This window comes from Gordionus sp. m RMFG-2023, chromosome 1 (assembly GCF_954871325.1).
Source record: "Gordionus sp. m RMFG-2023 chromosome 1, tfGorSpeb1-WG-v2, whole genome shotgun sequence".
Taxonomy (NCBI): domain Eukaryota; kingdom Metazoa; phylum Nematomorpha; class Gordioida; order Chordodea; family Parachordodidae; genus Gordionus; species Gordionus sp. m RMFG-2023.
Window position 1 is genome coordinate 45,432,920 of NC_088775.1, and position 26,965 is coordinate 45,459,884.

Consider the following 26,965-nt stretch of genomic DNA (forward strand, 5'->3'; position numbering starts at 1 on the left):
TCAATCTAATGCCCCTATAATTAATCCTGTTCATTACTCCTTTTTTGTATAGATGCAACCCGATTATTACTCTGTTCGTTTTACATTTATATAGTCTCTCACCATTATCTTGTTCCCTATCTGTTACCCATTAATAGTTTCTTGCACTTTATCATATATGAATAACTTTATCCGAAGGCATTAACTCATATATAAAAAATGGTATCTATATCCTATTAATTCTCATAAGAGATATCTAGATATATATAATTGTATCCTTGATTTAGAAATAAATTTAAAGGATACATTTTAATGAACTTTCATCTTACGTTTTTTATTAAAGGAAATCATGATTCCCCTTTATAGCTTTGAATTATCATCCTATAATCTAGAGGTATGCGTCATCAATCTAATGCCCCTATTAATCCTGTTTATTACTCCTTTTTTGTATAGATGCAACCCGATTATTACTATGTTCGTTTTACATTTATATAGTCTCTCACCTATTATCTTGTTCCCTATCTGTACCCATTAATAGCTTCTTGCATTATCAACTATGCACCACTGTCATTAATGACTTCACTATCTACCAGACTGTTAAAGTATTTAGATGTAAAATGGTATCTGTAAGATAAATTCTCATAAGAGATATCTAGATATATTTAAATGTATTCTGGATTAAGAGATACATTTAAAGGATATATTTTGAAGAAATTTTATCTTCCGTGTTTTTATTATATAAAATTTAATCCTATTTTTTAAATACTATACTAGTTAGCCTATTTTGAGATGAATATGCATCATTCAAGCATATCAGAGTGTCACTATTCTTTACAATCCTGGGGGCTCAGCTAAAAAAAATTTATGGAGACTTTGCCTACCATACCCACTATTTTGCTGGCCTTCGCCCGCGTTTTCCTTACCTTCGGCCGTTTTTAAAAAATATATTATACTTTTTAAATCAAAATTTTCACACTGAACTAATATTAATTTTCATATTTTGTCTTATTATGCATACATACTAATACTACAGATAAATAATAAGTAAAATAATACAAGACATTTGGTAAGCTATAATTATATTTTTTAATACAAAATATTTATCTATTTATTGTAGCATTAATGATTGCAGATATTATAATTTATAGTATCAAAGAGCATTAAATATTTGTGATTTCGAATATAAAAATAGTTTGCAAGTAAAGAATTATAAAAGTGATAAAAAAAATATTCTTTATTTCCTTCATTATCCAATATATCTTTATATGGATTTTTGCTAACGACAATCAGGGCATAGCATCCATATCAAAATCCATGCCTATTATTAATCTTTTTCATAAATTTTTTAGAAATATATTAGAAAATATTTTAAACATTAAATTGGAAGATTTAACTGGGGTTTTTCACACTGCCCTCGAAAACGGGAGGTAGATTTATATCCATTAATCTATATCTCTTTTTTCATTTTTGGCATAATGTTTGAAGAACAAAGCCATGAAATCTTCTTTTATCACTCCTAAAGATAATCTTTTAAATTCGGCCTTCCTTGGATCTTTTTAGCTTTACTGAAGCTGTTTCAACCATAGTTTTAACATATCTACCCCCCCCCCCCCTGCTACGCCAATGCGTAATTTGGTCCTAATAAATATTTTAATATATTATTTTTTTTCTTGGTGCTATTTTATATATTTAGGAATATATATTCATATCATTTTTACCATTTTTATTAGGATGAACGTTTCAAACTCTATTTTATTTTACAATATTTAAATATCGTAATATTAATTTAATAGTATTTTTTTTATTATCATGAATTATAAACATAAGAGAGTTAGGAGTTTAAAATTATATTGATAAAAAGAAAGAAATTTTCTCAAAGTTTTTAATATAATATAGGTCATTATTTATAATTATATATATATAAGTGTGTCAATTTTTCGCCGTTTGGCTATCTATAGAAATTTATTTAACTTTCGATTTTGTTTGATATTTATAAGAAAAATAAAAAAATAATGAATAGCCCTAGATTATTTTTAATATTACAATATCTTATCTATCCAACATTGCTTTCCACATGTAAGCTAACTTTGTATTCAAATTTTTAAATTCATGACTAAAATATGTATTCTAAATTGGGGCTAGAGACCTGTAAACTTAATTTTTCAGCCGAAACCCACGAGCTGGTAAATTTTTTTAGGTTCTAGGTCCAGCCCGTGGAATCTTAAGAAAATTTACAGGAGAGAAATCTTAAACTTAAAATATTCGTTTTATTCTCTATTTTAATGTTATGTATTAAATTTAAATTTTTAACAATAACTTGTACCAATTCTTATTATATTTGATTTGATATGATATGATATGATATGAAAATGAATAGTAAATATTTCTCACTTTCTGATTTTACTAGAACTTTTTATTCTTTACATCATTTTATTATCACGATTAATATACAAGGGCGAAAAAGGAAGAAATAACAGAAAAACAACATTAATATTTTCCTGCCACAAGCCGGCCTACACATTATAATGTTATATTGTAATATTTTTTACTTAGCATCTTGTCTTGTCTGTACAACAAGAGTGATAGGTTAAGACTCACATTCATTTTGTTTGTTATGATTTATACTTTATTAATTATAAATTATAATCCTATTTAATATTTAACTTATCACTTAATATTTAATAAAATGATCATCTAAAACTATGATAAGGTTCATATGGGCCCTGGGATTTTTTTCTAGAGCACCAAACTAGAATGGTTATTTTATTTACCAAAAATATATAATTATGTTACACATATGCGGCTCTAAAAAAAATTTGTATTGGATCACCAATAAAATTTTTATGTCACAGTATATGAATTTAACCCTTAAAAATAATTTTTTAAATAATGCAATTTTTTAAAAAACATAAAATGGTGAGGTTTTAATTATCTAATAACTATCTTATATAAAAGATTTACCCCGATTCTATATAAAATTATTCTATTTGGCTAAAAAATATATTTAAATTAACTAGTATAAAATTTAATTGTAGAGATATTGAGAATCGGGTTAGTTTTCAAAGGTTCATATGAGCCATTTGCGCATCAGTTTTTAAATTTATAATATGACAAGAAATTATGATTTAAATTTAATTATTCTTATATAAATCGATCTTTCTAAAAACAATGCTCAATATAAATTTTAACAACAGCCCCATACTTAAGTACAACCTTCTCCGAGTATGGCTCATCCACCTTTAAAAATATTTCGAAAATATTTATACCGGGGTAAAAGTATATTTCTTACAATTTTTTAATATAATGTAAAAATAAGCTAAGTGAAACAAAATGAGGTGTAAGAGAAATGGAACAGAACTTTCCGGACATGTTCTGGAAACAGAACCAGGAGAAAATCATGGAACCCTTATGGGACAAAAACGGTGATTCCGTAATTATAAATATTCAATTTCATTTTTTAAATTCCAGTTTGCTTCAAATAACAATATTATTATTACTCATTATTTAAAATTATTATGTGATTTTAGGATTATAAAACAATTTTTTTTAAATAAAATTTTAAATTCAATTCTTTATAAAAGTAAAATTATTTAAAATAAAATGAAACTTTTTTGGATAATTTTTTTACAGTTAGTGTAAAAATGTGTGAGCTAATGTTAGGCAGTGCCAAATTTATCATTTAATAAATCTACTAAAAAATTTGGTTTTGGGAGACGTTTGTAGTTCAGACTGTTATTGAAGAAATGACTTTGAGCTTCCATCTGGGTTCGATCGCAAGTGAATCGGTCTTTTTAATATAACTTAATAATTTTCATTCTGTAAGGTATATGATATACAGCAGATAGGAAGCAAGTCATGATCCAATTAATTATTAACGTTTAATAATAAAATTTGATTAATGTTTGGCAAATTGTCATATGTTGAACTGGTATCCTGTTGTTTGCCACTCAAAATTATAATAATATATCTTAGAAATATAAATGTATTTTAGAGAATGTCTCTAAGCTATTAGATTAATGAATAAAAATAGTATATAAATAAAAGAAATGAGCCTTTTTTTTAGAGATTCTATCGCCGCTTGCCTTTTAGGGCTCGCATGATCTCTGGTCCCCTACACTACACACAAAAAAAGAGTGTTTATACAATTCGTTATAATTTTTTTTATATTAAGCTTAAAATAGTTAAATTTCTAAACCCTGAGCATAATAATTAGTGTTGTAAACAAACGCGTTCAGTTCATTTTGAAAAAATGATTTTGACGAACTTTGAAGGTGAAAGCGTTCCTTTTTTCGATGAACGCGTTCGAATTTAACGTTCATTCAATTTTAACACTTTTTGTTTTTATTTATTTGAAAAATTTAATATTAATCCGAATTTTTAAAGAAAAAAGTCTTAAATATTTTGATCAGCTTTTTTTCCTTTTTCACATTTCAATTTTTTAGCAAGCCATTATTATAGTTTATTATTTGAATATTATTGCTTATATTTTAATTTAATAGATTAGCATAAGCATGGATATTATTATTTCACCATCTGATTCTGAAAATTCAAAATCAGATAAATTAACATTACCATGGACCAAATATGATAAATATTTTACAGTAATATCCTAATTGAAGGAACTAATTCAATAATTACCAAATGTAAAATGTGTACAAAAGTATTATATCAGTTTCAAAATTTTCAATTTCTAATTTAAAACGACATCTGAAATTAATATTAATTATTTTATTTATATAATATAACTAAATAGCCAGTTAATAATTTATTTTTGATTGTTCTAAGTAAAAATCATTAAATTTTATATATTATATACATAGATAGAAAATGGTTGATATCATTTAGAATTTATTTTTAAAAAAATAAAATTTGTTAAATTCAAATATTTAATTGTTTTTTTCTGGGCTATATGAGCCGGGTCAGAATTTAAATTTTGGAAATGAGGAGACGCATGTGAAGTCCCAAATTAAGGATTTATATAATGACCAAGGCACAGAAATTAAGCCATCTAGTCTTAAGTCATCATCTACTGATAAATCCAGGATGTTTGGTATTCGGGCCCTTGTAAGAGAACGGCTAATAGCTGAATTAATTGCTGTGTGTCTTACATGTCTTCTTTGACATATACAATTAAGACCATCTCTCTCTTTGGAATAAAATAATATTTTACATTTTATGCATGTTTGTGGTTAAACTATGTTACATCCACTTCGATGGCCTATGGCAACTCTTAATTGTTCATCTGATAAGAGGTTACCTAGGTTACAATTTGATAATGCTTTCAGTCATTCATAACCATTAGCACGGTCAGCATTTTGTAAGTTGAATATATTCTAAAGGGTGGTGTGATGAGAGTATTTTAAAAAAAATTTTAATTAAAGATTCTAAATTATGGGTAAAACAGCTTCAGTTAAGCTAAAGATATCCAAGCTGCCAAGGCCGAATTTAAAAGGTTATATATAGGAGAGATAAAAGATGAAGATATCATGGCGTTGTTCAAAACACGATGCCAAAAATGAAGAAAGAGATATAAGATTTTATGGATATAAATCATCTAAATCAAATTTGAAGTATAAATTTATAATATAGAAATAATTAACTTTTATAAAAAATGATCTGAATCTTATACCTAAGATTTTATATTTTTATTTTATTTTTTTTTTTTCTCTTTAGCTTTCACTTTTTCTGGTGGTAAGCTCCTTCAACATCTCTCTCCACTTTATGTTATTCGTACAATCTCTTTTATCTATTTTATACTTCTTTATATTGGCTCTAACTTTATGGCCCCATTGAAGTTTTGGCCTTCCTCTTTTACGTTTGCCCATCACTTCCAATCTTTCAACTTTATTTCCTATGTAGTTCATAGGCCTTCTCATTGTGTGCCCATACCACCTAAGTCTGTTTACCATTAACTTAGTCTTAATGGGCACTACCTTTAAACTATTTAGTATTCTTGTACTGCGCACCTTATCCTTTCTTTTTACCCCAGCAATCATCCTCAGCATTCTCATCTCCATAGTTTGTAGACTTCTCTCGTCTGATTCTTTGGTTGGCCATGTTTCCGAACTATATAGAATAGTTGGTTGTACTATGGAACTGTAAATTTTTCCCTTTAATTTGTGTGGGATTCTTTTGTCAAATAGCACTCCAGATAAAGATCTCCACTTTAACCACCCTTGATTAATCTTATTCGTTATCTCTATGAAGAGAAGTGGGCTGAGAGCCGACCCTTGATGAACTCCTTCGGCTATTGTGAAGCCTGCTAAGTACCTGTTGTGCTACGGACCATTGTTGTATGTCCCTTATTCTTATATATTTTTCGGGAACTTTTTTGTGGCGTAGCGCCCACCAGATAAGTTTTCTTGGGATTCTATCGAAGGCCTTTTCTATTTGTTCTTTTCCCTGTATTTTTCACTCATTTGCCTGCATGTGTGTCTCTCCTATTTCGATTAATTTAATCTTTTTTCTATTATTTTTTCGTATAGTTTTAGACAGTGTGACATTAGTTTTATGCCCCTGTAATTTTGACAATTGTGTGGATCCCCTTTATTTTTGAAGATAGGAACTAGATAGCTCTGCCTCCATTTTTGGGGGACCTCTTCATTTCCAAGTATTTTATTGTACAGGTGAGGAGATGTATTCCATCATCTCCTAGTGCTTTAAGGCTTTCTATTGGAATATCGTCTGGACCCCTAGCTTTGTTGTTTTTCATATGCTTGAGGCATGTGATTATTTCTTGTTCTGTTATAGGTTGTACAATGTTTTGACAAGGGGTTCGTCGAGATGCAATATGTGGGAATTAAAGTTGAGAAGCTCCTGATATTTCTTTTTCCTTTATTATCAATTTCCCATCTTTATTTTTGATTACTTTCGGAGCTCCGTTTCCCTAGAGTTCTTTTCTCGCTGTTTGGCTAATCTGTATATTTTATTTTGCCCTTCTTTGGTATGTAGACATGTCATCGTATGCCATAGATTTGGCCCTAGCCACCGCCTTTGTAGCTAATCTTTTGGATTTTTTGTATCTTGACTTGTCATGTGGTTTGTACCTCTTGATTCCACCACCATAGTTCTTCTTTGTGTGATTTGTTGCCTCCTCTTGTCAAGCCTAGCGTCGATTTTGCAGTGTCTATTAATCTGGATGAAAGGTCTGTCCAGATTTTTTCACTGACTTGTGAGCAATTTATTGTTTCAATGTTTGCATTGCATCTGTCATTGTTTTTAATTTGCCCCATTTGATGCATGGTTCTAGTTTTATCTTATTTTGATTTATTTGAGATTTGTAAATCCATGATTAGTAGCTTGTGTTGCGCGGCGATATCTTCTCCTGGGATGACTTTGCAGTCTATTACATCTTTTAATCTTCTGCGAGAGATTAGCATGTAATCTATCTATGTTTTCCTAGTACCACTTTCATATGTTATTAAATGACTGTCTTTTTTCCTATAGTAGGTGTTGGTTAAGGCAAGGTCGAAGGCTTGCGCAAATTTCTGTACGTGCTCTCCTTCATCATTTCTTTCTCCGTATCCAAAACCACCATGATGCCTTTTGTAGCTATCTCTTGCTTTCCCCACATGCGCATTTAAGTCACCACCAATTATGACTTGGTCATCCTTAGGGATTTCCATTACAGCTTCATCAAGGATAGCTCTAAAGTCATCTTTCTCTTCTTCCTTGCAACCCGTTTGAGGAGCATATACTGATAGGATGTGTAGTATTGATTGACCAATGATCTTCATTAGTCTATCAGAGATCCTGTTGACTTCTACTACTGAAGAGGTTAGGTCTTGGCTGAGGATGATGCCGACACCGTTCCTATTGCTAACAAGTCCATTATAGTACAATTTATACCCATCTCCAATCATCAAAGTCTTCTGTCCTTTCCATCAACTTTTCTCATGTTCAACATTTGCCAATTCTCTCGTCTTACCTTTAAGCGTCCCAATATTCAAACTTGCCAGTCTTTTCTTTGCTTTGACCTTTACTTTATTTTTCACAGGATGGAGGTCTACACCCTGCGCGTCGCATGGAGGGAACGCCCTAGCTTTCATATTCATATTTTCATTTGTGTCCTTCATTTTGTTTATTGGACAGGTATCCTTAGCACCCGGCTGTCCAGGCCTGTCGGTGACCAGGGTGTCATCTCTAAGCTCCGAAATTCATCATACCATATGTCTTTACACATCAGTCATCGAAGAAAAAGTTGAAAATTTTTATGGTTCTTACCAGGATTGAACCCGCGTCCTTGTTCATGCTCGTGTTTCCAAGCCTACATCTTACCCATTAGGCCACCCCGGCGATATTTTATATTTTTATTTACAATATAAAAAGCTATAAATGATAAATTTAATATTTTTAAAAAAATATTTAATATAAAACAAGGAAGTAGAGGATGGATTGAAAGAGATAACATCAATTTTTTGGAGCAAAGGACAAAGCAATAAATGTTTTTAAAAAATTCTCCCCGTTAAAAGAGTTATTTATTATTAAATTAAATTTTAAAAAACATTTATCACAAATTTCGAACTAACGTGAACGCGTTCCTTTGTCAATGAACGTTGAATGCGAACGCGTTCGATTTTTTTAGAAATGTTTACAGCATTAATAATAATATTAAATTTAACTCTTGTAAATTTTATTTATTTTTCAATAAAAAGGAAAGGGTCTTAAATCAATAAACATTTTATTATCTCGCAATATAAATCAGACATATTATCAAATATAAAATTTTAAATAACCAAAATATATACATTTCTAAAAAATTTATTTAGCCTAACTAATTTAATAAATAAACGGATGGAATGAATATTATAATTTATAGGTTAACAAGTACGTATTAGTTTCACCTTTGATAAAAATAAAAAAAAACTTTAAGTTAATTTGTTCCAACTCATCAAAAATTCTTCCACTTTATCTTGACCATCTTCTATCCATAGTATATTTTTTTATAATCAATTTACTAAAGGTTCACTAACAGCTAATTTGTTCCATGAATGTTAATGTTAATGTAGAATTATAAACAATAATGATACATTAGTTCTTGAAAATACCTGGTTTCTTAAGCCCCACTAACACTAGGTTTTACCGATAATGAATAAATTAGTATCTAGACATCATAAATGTTTGTTAAACCTTCTCAATATAAAAGAGGGTTCAAACGTTGTAACAAAATCAAATTATATATTAATATTTTTTAAATTTAATTATCTTGCGAAAATTTTCCAAATTTCGCACAATAATTTTAAAATGCATACATCTATATTAGGACAAATTTTAAATATCCTAGTACCTTAAATTTAAAAATAGTTAATCCCGATCTCCCCTATTTATTAATCGAATTCGAAATATTGTTAATTTCAATTCGAAGGCAAATATTTCATTCTTTTTGTGTGACTTAAACAAATTGTTCCTGGAATTGTAAACTATGATAGTATAATATTTTCCTTAATATATCATTTTAAATCATGTATTTATGGAGCTAGAGTTATGAAAGCCCGATTTGGCTGGACTTTTAAAAATTACCCTTATAAGATTTTATCCTAAATAATATTTTGTAACCAAGATAATTTGCATATACGTGGCAGAAAGGTTTGGACCTCTATTTGCAAAATCTATGTCAAAATTTTAATTAAGGCGTTTTTAAAAATCAATTATAATCGGGCCTTTAACAACACTATGTGTAGCTATAAATAAAGTTTAAACGGGCTCCCAACAATTACATTCGAGTCAATAATATTTAATCCAAAATCAGTTCCACCCATTTTAAGATTTTAAAGAAAAAAAAGTTGGAAAATTATGCAAAAATATTAACTGATATTTATTTCAAAAACAATTTTAAAAAGGTAATAAAAAATGTATTAATTTAAAATATGATCTCTAAATATATAGAGCTTTAACCAGTTCAGTCCCCAAAAAAATCTAAGAAAATTAATCTATTATTAAATATATTTATAATAATATCCTATGATTATGATTGAACTAAGTAAGATTTATAAAGTGATATATCATATGATGAAGAATTAGTTTAATTTGATAGACGTTCAACTTATGGATCGTACCAATTCTTTCCCACTACAACTAGGAATGAGTTATTTTATTATCATATAATGATTATACAATAACATCATTATTTATATTATTACATTGCAAAAGTGCTTAATCTTTGTATTTTAATTTTTTTTAAGTATATTTAAAATAGTTCATATTATTTTTTTTGAATTTCTTAGTACAAATTATTCTATTTACTTAAATTATAACATATAAAACTATATTAAAATATAATATAATATAATATACAAAATTTGTGAAATATTTTAAACAAGCCAAATCTAAAAAATTGTATAAAGAACAAATATGGTATAAAGCGAGAAGAAAATAAGAAGTAAAAAGAGTCTAAGATAGCTTTTTGGAAAGTAGGCTACCTCTGAAACTAATTTAGTTCGCTTTAAGGATGGATAAGGTCAATCTTTGTCAGAGGAAAAACCCTTCTCGAGGTTCTTCTGTGAGTTTACTGATTTGAGAGCTTAGATTTTGAAGAATGCTAGGGCAAATTTACCGAAAGTGGCAAGTGTGGTCGAAATGATTGGTATGAAACAACGATCATTAGAAAATCTTGCATATTGTGAGATTTATGTTGTTTCTTGTCATCCAAGATGTTGAATACTTGGTTGGAGGGAGTAAGGATGGTTAATACAAGAGTAGTCCCTTACTAATAATTGGCCTATCTTTCATGGAATTTGAATGATTCCACCAGGAAGTTTACCGTCTAATCGTAAAGACCTAAAGGTCAGTTTGAAAGGTATTTGAGCTGATTTAAAGACTCGTATTTTTAAAATATTAGCTAGAGCCCGGCATGAATTTTAAAATTTCATGATGTAAGATAATTTTGGATATATATTTTGTAAACTATTTCAAAGGGTAATTGAAAATATGAACTGTAAATTAAAGTTGAAAGATCCATTATATTATTTTTCAACTAAGTAATTCATATAATGTTTAAAATATCAATCGGCTCGGTCTTAGTTCTGTAAAAAGATCAGGTCCAGCCCAGTATAAACATTTTTTAAGAATTGACTAAGAAAATAAAATCATTGGATAGTTATAAATATTTTAAATGATTCTCTTATTGGAGATATTTTAAGTTTGATTTTTATATTTTTTTTTTAATCTTTAATCAATTTTTACATTGTAGAATTATTTTTAAATGTTATATATTGTATCTATAAAATATTCATATCAATTAAGTGGCAGCTGAACAAAGCAATGAATGTGAATTTAAATGTGAAGAAAATGTTAATTTATGCGAGTATTTGGATATTTTTCATCATTGTTATCCAAAGTAAAAGCTTAATAAAATATTTTATTTTTATTAATAAATTTATGCTATTTTATAAGGTTCTATTTTTTATAAAATTTAATTGAAAAGTTAATTTTTTTCTTCTAATATTTTAAAAAAAATGCCAAGTGAAGATACATTGTATAAAGCAATAATAGCGGCGGGCTTGATAAATGGCTTTTCAAAAGCTAACACAGCCATCAACGAAAATTATGCCACGTCGGCCAATCGTTATTCTTGGAATATTAAAACGAGCCTAATAATTCCTACTTATGGTAAAACGGTAGGAAATAAGCATTTACTTATAGTTCAGTTGCGAAAACACATCGACTTCGTGCAGAAGATATATCTCAAACAATGCATGTAATAATAAAACATAAATTACTTTTAAAATTGTCTAATTTCACCTATTTGGAAAAATTGTTTATTTGGCGCCTGGCTTTATATTTTGAATCCCGGCCCATACTTTTAAAATTTTGTAATTTTAAATAATTTTTGCTGTATTTTGTAAATATATTTCTAATGGAAATTGAAAATATGAGCAGCAAATGAATGTTAAATGATCCTTTCTATTATTAAACTAGTTAATTGATAAAATTTAAATTTAGATTTAAAAATTTGGCCCAATCTGGATTTTGCAAAATAAAATATATGTTCAAGTCCAGATTGAACCGGGTTTATTTTAAACCCGACATGATCTGAACATTAGGCCTTCTGGAAACAAAAATTCTTTTTGATTTCTAGACTATCATGTATTTATTATTACTAAGGAAGGAACGCAACATTAAAGTTTAGTGGGCGTAAAAAGCAAAATCTCGAACCTAAAGGTAAAGAGCATTTTAGAAATAATAAAATTCAATTATTACCATACTGATTAGACCCTAAGAAAATACTAATAGTTAAAATTCAAGTTATCGCAGAGAAAGGAATTAATGCAAATAAAAACGATCCTTTTATTAATAAAATAGGAATAATTTCTTCTATGCTTAGGAATGAATGCCCAAAGAAAAACCACTAGGGAAAATATCTCTGGGAAAAAACATCAGGAAGATTTATAAAGAATATTTATCTAGCTTAATCCTGGCCATCTCATATTATGGACCAACAATAACCTACATCTGGCCTTATCTTATATCTAATTTAGGTAAAAATCAGCAGATACTTTAGGTTAACCAATAAAATTCATATTTCATGTTCAAAATTGACAAGTAAGTAAAATATTCGTGTAGTTTTTTTAACTCAAAAGGGGGGGGGGGGTTTCCTCACCATAAATATTTTTATGCAGTTTCCTGTTTATTTTTTTAAAGATATTTTTCCGGGGTTTCCCTCTTCCAATAACTTCCAATTTGGGCATTTGAGTTTTGGGTTGTGTTTCAAAATAAGAATGTTTTGGCTTCCAAATAATTGTAGTTGTAATTTAGTAAAAAATAATATTAAAATATAACATTTTATCATATCAATCTGATACTAATTTTTTTACATTACATTTTTTTCCCCACATTTTTATATCAAATACTAAATTAATAGATTTTCTTTCATTATTATATCAATAAATTAATGTAATAATTAGAATAGAATATATTCTCCGTGAATGTTATTTTTCTATATTCTCCATGTTATGTTTGCTCTAAATCTAAGTATAGTATAAATGATTATATTTAGAAGAAGAAAATTGTTCTGAGATTTGCTTCTAGCCAGTGCCCTATATCACATTTCCGGGAAGTGGGGGTGTAGGGGAGGGAGTAAGATGCAAAAGCGTCATTAGAATGAGAAGGGGTGGACTTTTATGACTTAATAGCATCCTAAATAATTAGAGTACTTCCTTAAGATACACTTTAAGGTAAGCCTCTCTCCCTCTGTCAATTCTTTTAGAATTTTCTGAATACAAACCTCTATTAGAAAAATTGATCTTTATATTTTTTAAATCAAAATTAAAAAAGTTATATTTATAGTTAATCGTTATTGTATTATTTTTTATTTATTTATTATGCCCAAGAATAAAAAATAATATTCATGTTAAATAAGCGAATGTTTTTGTAAAAACATCCGTGTTGATAAATGAATTAAACATTTTTAACAAAAGTATTCAAGCCAAAATATTGAAGTTATAAAGTATAAGTATGAAGCTATAGCTATAAAAAACAAAGACGAGCAATGGGGTAAGTTAGATATTTAGTATATTAAAATTTTGCAAATTTATTTGTAAGAGAAAATATGTTTTAAAGACACATAATACAAAAACAAAGAAGTTAATAGTTCAATTACTACAATCTGTAAAAAACCTAGAAATACTTTAGAATTTATGATGAAATATGATATTAAAATATTAGTAAAATAGCAACAATTTCTGCAAACCAATAATATCATATGGTGATTTTTATTATGTTATATATTATAATTTATTTATGCTATGTTGCAATTTATCGGATGTTTTTAATAATAATGAAAATTTTAAAAAGATTTTTTATTTTATTCCAAAGGGAGTTAAATGAATTGACATGATTAAAAAATGATGTTGAAGTTTTGTTCCTTTTCCTAATTATTTCTATTGAAATTATTAAAGAAATTAAGGAATTTCGAACAATTTATAAGATTGCCAAATTCAATGATGTCATTTACATTGGTGATGTTTAGTCATGTGATAAATCAGGGAATTTTATCCTAACGATTATACTTTATTAAGTTCTTACTGGTAGTGAATGTGAAGATATCGCTAATTGGACCTACCAATCTTTTATTATAAACTACTGTTTATTGTATTATTTATCTCACTTTCGAATATATTAATTTCATATAAATGCCTGTTATCCATCCCATCGACCTGATGAACAATCCAAAGGATGTTGATAAAAATTAATCAGAACTAGACTAAGAAACACCATGAGAGAATAATTTTAAAATAGTGTGGGCTGTTTATTTTGGTCCTTTCCTTCTGAATCAGCCCACAGACGTTTAAACAATAGTCTCGGACTATTGTGCGCACAAGTACGTACGGCTTGCCCACAAAAGTGTAAAGGGCTTCTCATCTTTTCCCTTAAATTTTTATATAAATCCAATTAGATAGAAATGAGAAATACCTAGCGTAGCTCTATTGTAACTACAACGTTGAGAGGGCGAAGCGCTTTATCACGTATCACATATCACATAATTTTAAAATAACTTAAGGTTTTATAGATGGAACAAAATTTAATTAGTATTATCCGTCAATGAAACGAAGTTAAAATGCTATATTTATTTTTTATGGAAACGAATCTATTTTAATTACACATCCTTTACGTTAGAATTCTGGATTTAAAAGAAAAAAAAATCGTTTTTGAAGGCAAAATTTATCACATTAAAATGCTTTAATTTATTCAATATTTACAATATATTATTTATATGTCATAATAAAATTCAAAAATGTTCGTTTTATTAATAGTGAGCAAAAATCTTATGCAATATGAACATTAAAATATTAGTATTTAATTTAAAATGAATACAATCACAAAGTTGCCTCATTAATGATGGCTTAATTCTTCTGGAAAAATTTCTTAAATACTTGATGCTATTCATCAAATCGCATTTATTTTTAGGCCCATTTTTTTAAAATAAAAGCTCAGACATTATTGATTGGATTTAAATCTAAGCTTGATGCAGGCTTGTATGATAAAATGATTTTAGTCTATTTTTTTTAAGGGGAGGGCAAAATTTGGTAGCATGCAGCGGGAAATTTTGCTTTAAAAAAAATTTAACACAATTTATTAGGTTTTAAAATTACTTTTGTCATTTTGAATGATTTTTCATTTTTTGCATCATTTTCAGTTATTTTGCGAGGTCTAATGATAGTTTTGTGCTCTTCTTATATTTGAAATTTTGCGTTATTTTGTGACATTTTGCGTGCTTTGCATTTTTTATATTTCAAGCTTTTTTCGATATTGCATCATTTTGCATGCTTTTGTATCGTTTTGCGTGCTTTGTGCTTGTGCATCATTTTGCGTGCTTTGTGCTTGTGCATCATTTTGCGTGCTCTCTTCATATCCTGCTTCGTGTTTTTTTTATCTATTTATGCTTTTCTATCATTTCACAGATTCTTAAGGGTCATTTTGAGGCCTTTGCTTTAAAATTTTTCACTGTATAGTAAAATTTAGCATAGTTTAGAATTTTGTATGCTTGTTGCATATTTTGAGCTCTTTTGAATGTTCTTCTGAGTTTTTGTAGTTTAGTATGCCGTTATAGATTTTTAAATGATTTTATCTAAAACATGCTATGGATAAAACTTTTAAATAATGAATTATTGTGATTCAAAATACAATATATAATTATAGACTAAAATATGATTTTAATTTATCTTATAGGTTTACCATCTCCTTGACTTTTAAATATTGAAATAATTTCTGAACAAAATTCTAGTGATTAGATTGCGAAATAGATTCTTAATCCTTAATTTCCTCCTTAAATTTAAAATCTTAAACTTCTTATAAGTTATCCTAACGATTTATTTCTCCAACTCCAACTTTACTTAGGCGCTAGCCTAAATTCTGAACAAACAAGGTGGTTTGAGGTTTTCTCTCAATATCTTTAGCGACCTTTCTTTCTTCTCGTCTATGTGATGAAGTTATAGGAAGCATGTGAGAGGTTGGTTGAGATAGTAAACATTTAAAATTGCGCGATTTATAGAGGGAAAATTTAAGCAATTCATCTTTTCCACAGTTCACGGCCCAAAAAACTTTCTTAATCCTCTTCTGGCTAACTTTGAGAAATTGAGGCATTAATTCCTCCATTGAAGACACCCTCATCTCCAAATATTAGAGACAAATGTCGGACCATGAATGGCTTAAAGCTGTTCCAAGTGCTAACTTAAGTCTGTTGCTATCAGATGGAGGGAGACTATAGGATATTGATTAGGCTGCGACATATATCTACCTCATGAATAATAAGAGTGCGGGAAAGAGTCCGACCCTAAAGGTAGATATGGTCTAGCTTGTTTGAGCAGTCGCTATGTAGCAATTAATTTAAAATCTCAAGTAAATTAGATTTTAATAACTATCGAAATCTCCTGGAACCCGTTCACTTTTCCCTGCCTGATGACAAAAATTTGCCTTACAAATATCCCTTAGTTTAGACAAATATTTTATGGTTTAGGGGAAAACATCTTATTTGGGATTTCACCTAGCTTCTCCTCTAACCCAAACATTGACCCTCTAATAACAGTTGAAAGGTCAAAAATCTGAAAGCACAACGACCTTTCAGATTTTTATTTCATACCAATAGCTATCAAGGTGTCTTTAAGCCCCCTCTCAGGCTTTATTTTTTTCAAAACCTTTAGATAAAATCTCAAATGTGGGTATCGTGAATCTTCTTATTTTGCAATCAACCTAAAAAGGCGGTGTTCCGAAGAAACTATCTAAGTTTTATCGGATCTTAATGACGGCCTTCTTTTTTCTTTTTTTTAAATTAATGTTTTTATATGATTTTTAAATTTAATATTTTACATATGTTATGATTTATTTTGTAAGCATTTTTTAAAAAATATATATTTCAAAAAAGAAATTTACAATAAAACTTTATAAAATGGAATATAAAATATTTAAAACAAAGTAAATATAAAAACTATATAAAGAACAAATATGGTATAAATCAAAAGTAAAATAAGAAGTAAAAAGAGTCTATGCAAGTTTTTGGAAAAGTAGACCTTCCATTGAGCCAATGTAGTTGGCTATAAGGATAGTTATGACCAGCCTTTGTCGGGGGAAATCTCTCAAGGTTCTTCTGTGAGTTTCCTAATTTGGGATCCTAGATTTTTGAAGAAAGCCAGGGCCAGTTTACCAATGATGGTATGTGTAGTCGATATGATAAGTAAAATAGTCGTTCGAAATTTAAGAATTTCGAGATTTTATGTTGTTCTTTGTGGTTCAATATACTAAGGGCTTGGTTGGAGGCCAGTGGTACTAGAATAGTTCCATACTAGTAATTGGCCTCTCCTTCATGGAATTTGATTGATCCCATTAGGACGTTTATAGTCTTATATGAAAAGACAAGGAGTAGTTGGGAAGGTATTTGAGCTGATTTCAAGGCTCGTTGAGCATGTGTGGGGATAGGTAATGGAGCAGTTACGACGAGTACCCATGGCGTGGGTATAGTTATTGGAGTTGAACTTATAGATTGACAGAGGGAATGGCTTCGAGGAACTAATGTTCAGTACCCTGAGCAGGGAAGAGAATAGATTGCGGTCAATAGATTGCAGATAGGAGAGTTTCAACGCTGCGTGCTATTACAGGCGCATCCCAATCCTTCTGTTTATAGGTTGTGGGAGGATGAGAACCAGCTTAGAGTCTTCTTTAGAAGCATGGGCATTGGTTATTATAGTTTACATTTTATTTTTAAAATTCATAAATAAAGTTCATAATTGATATATAATATAAATAAAAAATTAAAATAACTTGTAATTTTATAAATAGGGGAAATGTGCCATAAACGGCCATGGTTGATGACTGGCCACCACCCTTTAACTTTTTATCTATTTGATCGATTTCTCTCAAAATTGCTCAAAATATGTAGATTTATGTTATGTACCTTACCTAAGTTCATTTATTGAATAGAGCAATCCAATAAAAAAATATTTTAAATAAACTCTTTTTAATACCTCTTTCTGGAAAAATCACGTTACACATTTTTTTGTTTTGTGAAAAAATTACTAATTTAAATTACTGACATTTTATATAAATATTATCCTAAGGCATTTAGCATTATTCACACAAAAAATTAAACTTTAAAAGCTTTATTTAATAGACATACAAAGGCGCTTAATAATAATAGAGAGGTGAGTATTGACATTGATTGACCACAATTCGCACATTCACATACATATTAAAATGAAAAGCTCTTGCAAAACAACATAGAATGTTTAGTAAAATGATAATTAAGATATTAATTTATAATATTTTCTTTAAATAGATGTGGTAATAAATTGAGATTATAATACTAATTAAATTAGTGTATAATTAATCTTTTATATAACTAAAAATGTAGAAATATTAATACAGGTCTTTTAGAAGTATTTCATATTGTATTATTTCATATTTATAATAAAATTCTTAAATAATAACTTTCACATAACATCATCTAGTTCATAAACTATCATAGATAGAGCTTTGATTCAAATTTTATTTTAAAGATTGATATTTAGGCTACACATTGATAAAAAATTTATTTGATTAAACTTAAATCTTAATACCTTTTTTCAAAAAGCAAAAACAAGTCCATTCATGGCACATTTCCCTTACATATTATTTTATAATCAAATTATAATTTTGAATTTAAAATAGACATATTGAATATTCATTTTTTTGTGTGATCATCTGATCGAAAATAAATAAAAATATTTTAAATATGAAATGGATAAGATATAAATGAGTGATAACGATATTAAGAAAATGATCTTGTAATTGATAATATTTTTAAGAATGTTTCTTCTCCTTTTACAAAATTTGAGAATATACTAAATAAAAAAATTAAAACAGATAAATTTAATTACAGAGAACATTAAAAGGGAATTAAAAAAAATGTTTCTTAGGTTATGGCTAGCAATGAACCATGAATAGAAACTAGATTTGATTCTCATATAACTATTATGATTTGTGGTTTTAGATATAAACATTCATTATAATCTCCAATTTTTAATGAGATTTTGCGACATAAGAATTTTTAAAATTTAATAGCTTCAGGGCCAAAATTTACTCTCTCTCAACGGAAAATATTTTAATTAATAAATTTTCGTGTCACCGTTTGGACAATGCATTCTGAAAGAGAATTGTTGGCGGCAAATACATCTATATATGTATAAACCCAATTTAATCTTTCACCGTCCTTGAATGGAATGTCATCTATTCTTTTTCCGTCAGCTGCGTTGAGTCCTACAAGTTCCAGGGTAGATGAATACCCTGCTTTGTTGATCCTATCTAATACATAATTGTTGTTTGATATCAGATGTCGGATGTTTCTCCCTTGCAGTAGAGAAGTGAGTAGTTATATGACTTGGCTGCTGGTTTTACACAAAATACGAGTGTAAGGAAAAACAATTGAACATCCTAAGCGTAAACTTTCTGCTATGCGAAGTTCTATGGCTAATAGTCAAAGTCCCAAATTTGAACTAGGAATAGCTTCAAGCCACCAAGCTGGAAAATTTTAAATATCAAAAAAGAAATTATGTTAATTTTTTTGATAAAATAGGGTAAAATTAGCGAAAGTTACTTTTTCAAACTAATGGCTATTGGGACGCTACATTTATTTGAAAAGCTTGAAAGTACTGCTTAACAAATATAGGAAAATAGTACAAGCATAGGACAAGGTATACAATATCCAATCATTGCATTTAATTAACAATATTGTTAAATTATTCAGATTTACATTTGAACCAACAGGCTAATGATCATCACTTAATTCATCGAAAAAAATATTCCCTTTTTTGTGCTCCTTGATCATATAATTCTGTCTCATCCAAGAACTTATAGTTTCCTATTACTAAGAATTAAAATCCCTCCTTAATAAATGGAAATTTTATATTAGAATCCAAATTGCCTATCTTTCCTTTTGTTTTGATAGTTTTTATTTTGACGATTTCAATAATTTCAAGAACTTTCTTATATTGGAAAGTTAGTAACAACAGAAATTCAAAATTTTTTAGTATATTTTTTTAAAGATGACACGGTTCTCCTTTCATCTTTATTACTGTTCGTTATTTCTGTTATGATATATACTAATACAACATAATTATGTTTATTCGCTGAGATTATGAATTAGCATCAAATGGTGGAGAGACCCTATCATAATCCTATTCAAGACAATTTATGGTTATTCGTATTTCTCTATTAGTTCAATCATTGTATTGAAATCACATCTTTGATTAATTGATTGTCATATCATTTTATACTTTAAAAAAAATCATTTCAACATGCATGATTTTGATATTTAATTGAGCTTTTTAGACATATTTTGGGTTGTTTACAAAATAATAAAAGGGGGATTTATATCTATGTTATTGATTCTACTATCTAAAATATTGTAGGCTAATACCTTAAATTTTATTTTGTATTTTTGGAGTGAGATATTTGCATTTTCTTATTCATTAAAAACAGATGCCACTAGGCATAACTAATAGAAAAGAATGATAAACATAGGATGGAAAATCCTATGAGGTTGGCAAATAGGGATTTCAGGATTTCTATCTGCAATATTTATCGAGGGAAGATGAGGAAAAAACCCTGTAAAAAATATCACAAGGAAAAAAACCCTCGGAAAATAACCTTTAAACAATAATACTAAATTTAGAGAAAAGGGAACTTCAAAAAATAATTCGCCCAATAATTGTAAAAAACCGACCCATCAGAAAAATAAAAACTGTAGTCCTAGAACTACAAGCAGCCACAATTCTCTATTTAATTTTATTGCTTCATGATTTAAATGTTTGGCGCAACAAAAGGGCAGAAGAGGGAGACCCTCCTTAGCTAACTTGCCAGCTTTCAAAAGCCAAAAATTTTCCAACACTTCCCTGCCTTCTCTACAAAAATGCAATATGCTATTACAAACCATTATTTTAAAAGAATAAATATATAAATTAAAAATTTTTGAAATAATGTCTATGATATAAATTTTTGAGAAAAAGTTTAATAAATATACTTTAAAAATAAATTCTAGCCAAAAACTCTCTATGGGCCTAAAAATATCTTTAAAAAATGTATAGCCAAAATGCCCACCCAAAAATCCTCCTCCCCCTTTAAGACTTGATTTAGGCTAGCTATGAAACAATAGTAAATTATTTTTTTGTTTAATTTCAAAGAAGTAATGCAAGGCCTATAGCAGGTTACTGGAAGTTTTTATTAGTAAAAAATAAATTAATTCATAATAAAGGCATTCGTATTTACCATGCAAATTTTTTTTATCAATAATATCTTTTTTCCCTAATTATGTTATAGCCTGAGTAGATTATTTTATTTTAATTTTTTTTAGTGTTTATTATTGAAAATTAATTTTTTCTTACATTTTGACGCGACTTTTTTCATAATCTTTTCTTCTTTAGGGGGAGGGGAGCTTTTTTTCCAAGATATTTCCGGCTGGTTCTTTTTCTATCGGATATTTTTATAGGGGGAATCTTCTGGGAATTGTCATATATTATCTGTTATCATATTCGCTTGATGTAATTGTGCCCATTTGTTTTGCACTCATTTTGCGATAATATTGAGGTGGTTTAGACTAGATCTTCAAACCGGCATAAGTTTTCCCAGGGCTTGATATGGGTTTTGAATCATAACAAAATTTTAGAATAAACTGGTTCCTTTCCGATTTGTGTTCAGATATGTCAATCAAATTTCAAAATCCCAAGGAATATTTACCAAGTCCTAAATTACCAGGAATCTCTTTTAATATAATTAGTATCTATTTACTTTCATTTGATTTAAATTGCTTAAATAACCAATTACTTAACTTTTTGCTTTTTTTATAGAAATGAAAGACCTCAAATATTTGAATCCGATAAAGAATTAATTTGCCAAACTATAACTATGCCCATGTACCTCTTGTGCTACGATAGCTTAAACAATACAGTATTTTTTCAAGAATTCTTAATAAAATCTGATTGCGAGTGTTCTTATTATTAAATTATATTGTTACAAAGTTGATGTTTGTTATTATAAAATGCATTTAAAATAAACAAATTCAAAAGTTTTAATAGCGATCCAAACCGTTAGTCAAGATGGTAACGCCCTGTTGGTTCAAATGTTGAAAATTATAAAGATTACCGTTATGCTACAATATTGATATAATCAGAGGTTCAGTTTGCGAAAATTACATTTCTTTACGTTTTTAATTCTTTGGATAATTAATAATCTCATTATCGAGATCAGAGTACGCAGCGATAGTTAACTTTAAAATGTTTATAAAGATTTTCTGACTTCTAAAGTAAAATAAAATTGTAATATTTTAAACGAGCTCGGCTCTAACTGCATTTTTTTTATTAGGATAAACCTTGGGTGGGTCTGGCATTTGAGATTAAGGCGATCCGTATAGTGAACATCTATTTTTCATGATAAATATATAGATTAGACTGGGAAAACGATTAAAGGGGTAACAATGTTAAGGCAAATATCTTTCTACCATTTTAAAGGCCTTAATTTTAGTATGAAGACGCATTTTTAATAAATTTGTAACCTATTGTGTTCAATCTTCGAAAAATGTTACTGGTTTAATATATTGCCGAAAATCCATTTTTACTAAATTATCAAATCCGCTAGTAGTATTTCCTTTGTGAATATATTTTTTTAAGGATTCAAAATTTTGCACGCATGTTCCTTAAAACCTTAGCTATAAAATGGAAGTTAGTGTAAGTTTACAGCTTAACTAGAAAGGAGGTATCCAATTAAAAAATAATTGAGCAAAACGGAACATAATATGTTTTTGTGTTATTATATACAATAAAATTTTTAAAATAGATGGAAAGGTGAAGAAAGGTCAAAATGTGTAAAGTGCCAAAAATTGGCATTTCTAAATTTGCTAATTTAGATAGTTTATTTAATTGCCTTATTCCATTCATTGGTCTATAACTAAATAGCATAAATTCATGTCAAACTTGTAATATTTTGTTCAATAAAACATTAAATTTAAGTCAAGTTTAATTTTAACCACTTATACCCTTGTGTTTAGATATTTTACCCTAGGTATCGAGTATAATAGTAAAAATAATAAATTTTGCATATTTAAACCTAACTCCAAATATTCCATATAGGCTAAAAGATATACTGTTTATTTCTTAGGTGAGGAATTGCACGTTGAAATATATATTTTTTTATTTTGCATTTAACTAAAATTTAAGGGTAAAAGTGCAAAATTTTAACCCGCTTTGCCCCGATTTCTCGTCCTATACAATATAAAAAAAATACCTAATACACAAATAATAGTTTGCGCTTAGGTTCAACAGCGCCCAGGATTTTTGAGTAGGAACCACATGTCTAAAATTTTTATGCTTTATAAATTTTAAACATAACTAAATTTGTTCTTATTTCATAACCTTATTTCAAAAATTATAGCGAATGTTTCCTAAGTCAAAATGAAGTCAAAAATTACAAGAACTCAACAAAAAATTTTTAATATAATATATTGAGTAATAATAGAAATCTAGATACTAATATTACACTAATTTATAATGTGACTTTGCTGTTGGAATAAAATTGCCAATAATAAATAAAGGCAAAAAAATAATCTAGGGCAATGATTAGAAATGTATACAAATTTCCATAAATTAAATTTTCCGTTTAATTCTTATTAGGTATTTAACCATTTCTTCTAATACATTTTCATATTTTGAATTGAGGTCTAACGCCATTCATTCTTGATTACGTAAATGCTCATATGTAATTTCAACCTCCTCAATCTAGAAAATGACCTCTCATGTTTCTTTATGATGATAGGCAGAGTGGCTAATATAATTATCATGTTTTTAAGATTTTTCCCAAGATTTATAAGCTCTTAAAGTTTTTCAAGGCTTCAAATGAGTTTTGTAGACGATCTAAAAGGATCTTAAATAATTATATCATTAGACATCTAATAGGGAAACCAGGGGATCGGATTTCATAAAAACTCCTATAAAGCCTATAAATCTATAACAAAAATTATTCAATTACCTCATTGGAAATGACTGATTGATGTATCTAATGTATATATAGTAATTTTATTTTGGTAAATTAAATTTTATAATTTATTTTGATTTTTCATAAAAAACTCTAGCGAATTTATTATTTTTTTAGAAAATGATGTTAAATATTTAATTAATATTTTACGAAATTATAATAAATCTGGTACTTAAGAGAATATCCTAAGGAAAGGCGATTGAATATAACTTAACAATTTTTTTAAAGAAGCTGTTTTTAAAATTCTATTAGCCGAACGTTATGCACCCTCTAGTTAAACGTATCAAAATTGAATTAGTGCATGTCATTGGCATCCATCACATCTGTTCAATTACCTAACCCCATATTTAAGCTCTTGTTTCAAGTTGACTTGAAAAGATGGTAAAGACTGCACATCCTGATACACAATAAATGTAATATACTTCATACAACTAACTATAATACCCAGATCACTATGACTTGAAAACTGCTTGATCTATTCAGATCAGACGGAAAATGGGCAAGAGTATTAGCAAATATTGGAAATTTGGCCATCTGGCATGAATTCACTTCTGTTAGAAATATCTAATAACCATATTTTTATATCAATGATTGCCACTCCTTCTTCAAAAAAGTGGACACCCACATTTGTAAATTCACGAAGATACTGAGGAAGGATTCTCTTTCAAGAAATCTATTTCCTAGTCGTAGACTATATTAAAAATTCCACCATTACTTTATTGTAATTTCTATCTTGAGTTATACACCCCCTCCTCCTCATGGCACAAGTTTTATAAATCTTCCATATAGATTTATCGGTATCAACATTTAAATAAGATTAACAAAGTTGTCATAGTTAATTTTTCATATATATACGAAGCTAAATATTATATAATTTTACAGCGTCTACATGACAGAAAATTTACTGGAAGCAAACCCCTCTCCAAGAACTATACCTACCCCACTAAAAAAAATTTCACCATATTCAGCGGCACTTTCTAGGCTATTAATTACTGAGTTTTTAATTATAATGACCTAACTCTTAGTTATTTAAATGATTAGCAAATACTATTTATTATAACAACTTTTATAGAAATTAACTTAATTGTAATATATATTACTCAGGGAATTATTATAAAGAAAAGTTGTTAGTTTTATAGCATAATATTTTTGGAGGCATTATGATATAAATTTATAAATTTCTATGTTTAAAGGTGAACTTCTCATTTTAAATAACTGTGAGATTGCATGCAATATATAGAGTTTGGTCGATATTTATCTATATATTAGAATACGTTTGAAATTCAATTATTAAATATTCTTTCAGCAATGTATTTTGCCCTTTTTCATCCATAAATGTAGTTGGAAACCCCCAAAATATTTAACTCCCTTTAGATGCTAACCCCTTCGTAACCATTCCACTTCAAAAAATTTGAAATCAAACTGCTTATAACACTCTTCTCTCATGTAGGTGATGTAATTAGATATTCTAGTAAATCAATTATTCAATACTTTTTCATTTATTTGTATAATTTTCGCTCCAAAGAGGGCTGGGTAATTTATTAGAAGGAATAAAATGTGCTTGCATATATTAATACCGTTTTAAGAGACCGGGCACTTACAACTACATTTCGGCAAATCATCTTGGTATAAATATATCTCTCGTAATGAAAGTTATGGAATTGGCATAGAATCTCTTATCTATTTTAATATAGTAATTAAATGTTAGAGTCTGCAGGTATAAATAAATTTCTGAAAAAATGATAAAATAGATTTTTGATATATAAGTAGGAATTTTATTTCTCTAACATATTCTAAAAAATCTTGTTTGCTCATAATATCTATAGTGCAGAGGAGAATTTATTTGCTAAAATGATGAAATAATATCTCAAAAGTTGATCTGTTCGCTCTTCTACTATGTATGTGATAGATACAACTACTTCCATTAAAAAATAACCAAAAATATAGCACGCTATGGATACTGTATTTTAAATGTAACGTCGTTACTTATAAAAATACATCTGATTTTTTTTTCTTAAGATTAATAAATAATAATGTTGAATCCGATGGCGAAACACTTAGCTCCTCAGTTAATTTACTAATTTAATTTCAGTTCAAGTTCTCCTTTTTTTATTTCAAACAAAATATGTATATTTTAAATCTTAATTAAGAATAAGATGTGATCATTTCGGTTTCAAGTTTTAAATAAAAAGTAGCATATTTTAGCTATGATACTCTTTTTTCATACAAGTTGTCGTTACCGACCAGGCGTGTATGCAGCGGGGGAGGGGGGGTAGGGGCAAATCCCCTATCAAAAAATCCAGATGCTGTCTAAAAAAAAAATTTTAATTTGCTGATTCCTACATCTTAACGCTACTAATTTATTCTACCAATTAATATCGATTTCAAATTTTCCATGGTGTTTTATTTAACTATCATTCTAAAATTTCTCACCAAATTAATTGAAACTTTTTGCAAAACTAACTTAAAATAATTTAGAAAAATAACAAGATTTAATTAAGACTATGAGAATATCTAAAAGCATTTTATTGGAACTCAACGAAATCAGGGCATTTCAATTATATTCCATTTTTTTTAAATAAATAAATATAATTTAATTAAAAATATAAATTAAAAATTAATAAAATTAAAACCGCAATTTATTTCAAAGAATTAATAAAAAAATTGAAAAGATCTTAAAATTTCCGTTTTTTTAATATATTATAATAATGTTATTATAATATTTTTCTCGTAAAAAAAGCAATAAATCAATCAAATTACACATTAATCATTTTCTTTGTTATTTTTATTTTCAATATTATTTTTTAGCCTTTCGTATCATGCAGCCTTTCGACTTATAGACCTACCCAAAAAAAAAAAAATAAAAAAAAAATATTTAAAAAAAATAATATTAAAAATTTCCCCGTGATTCACAAAAAATGATATGATATTGTAATATTCTTTTTAATATAATTTATTAGTGTTTTTCACAATTTTCTTTGTAAATAAATTTTATTGA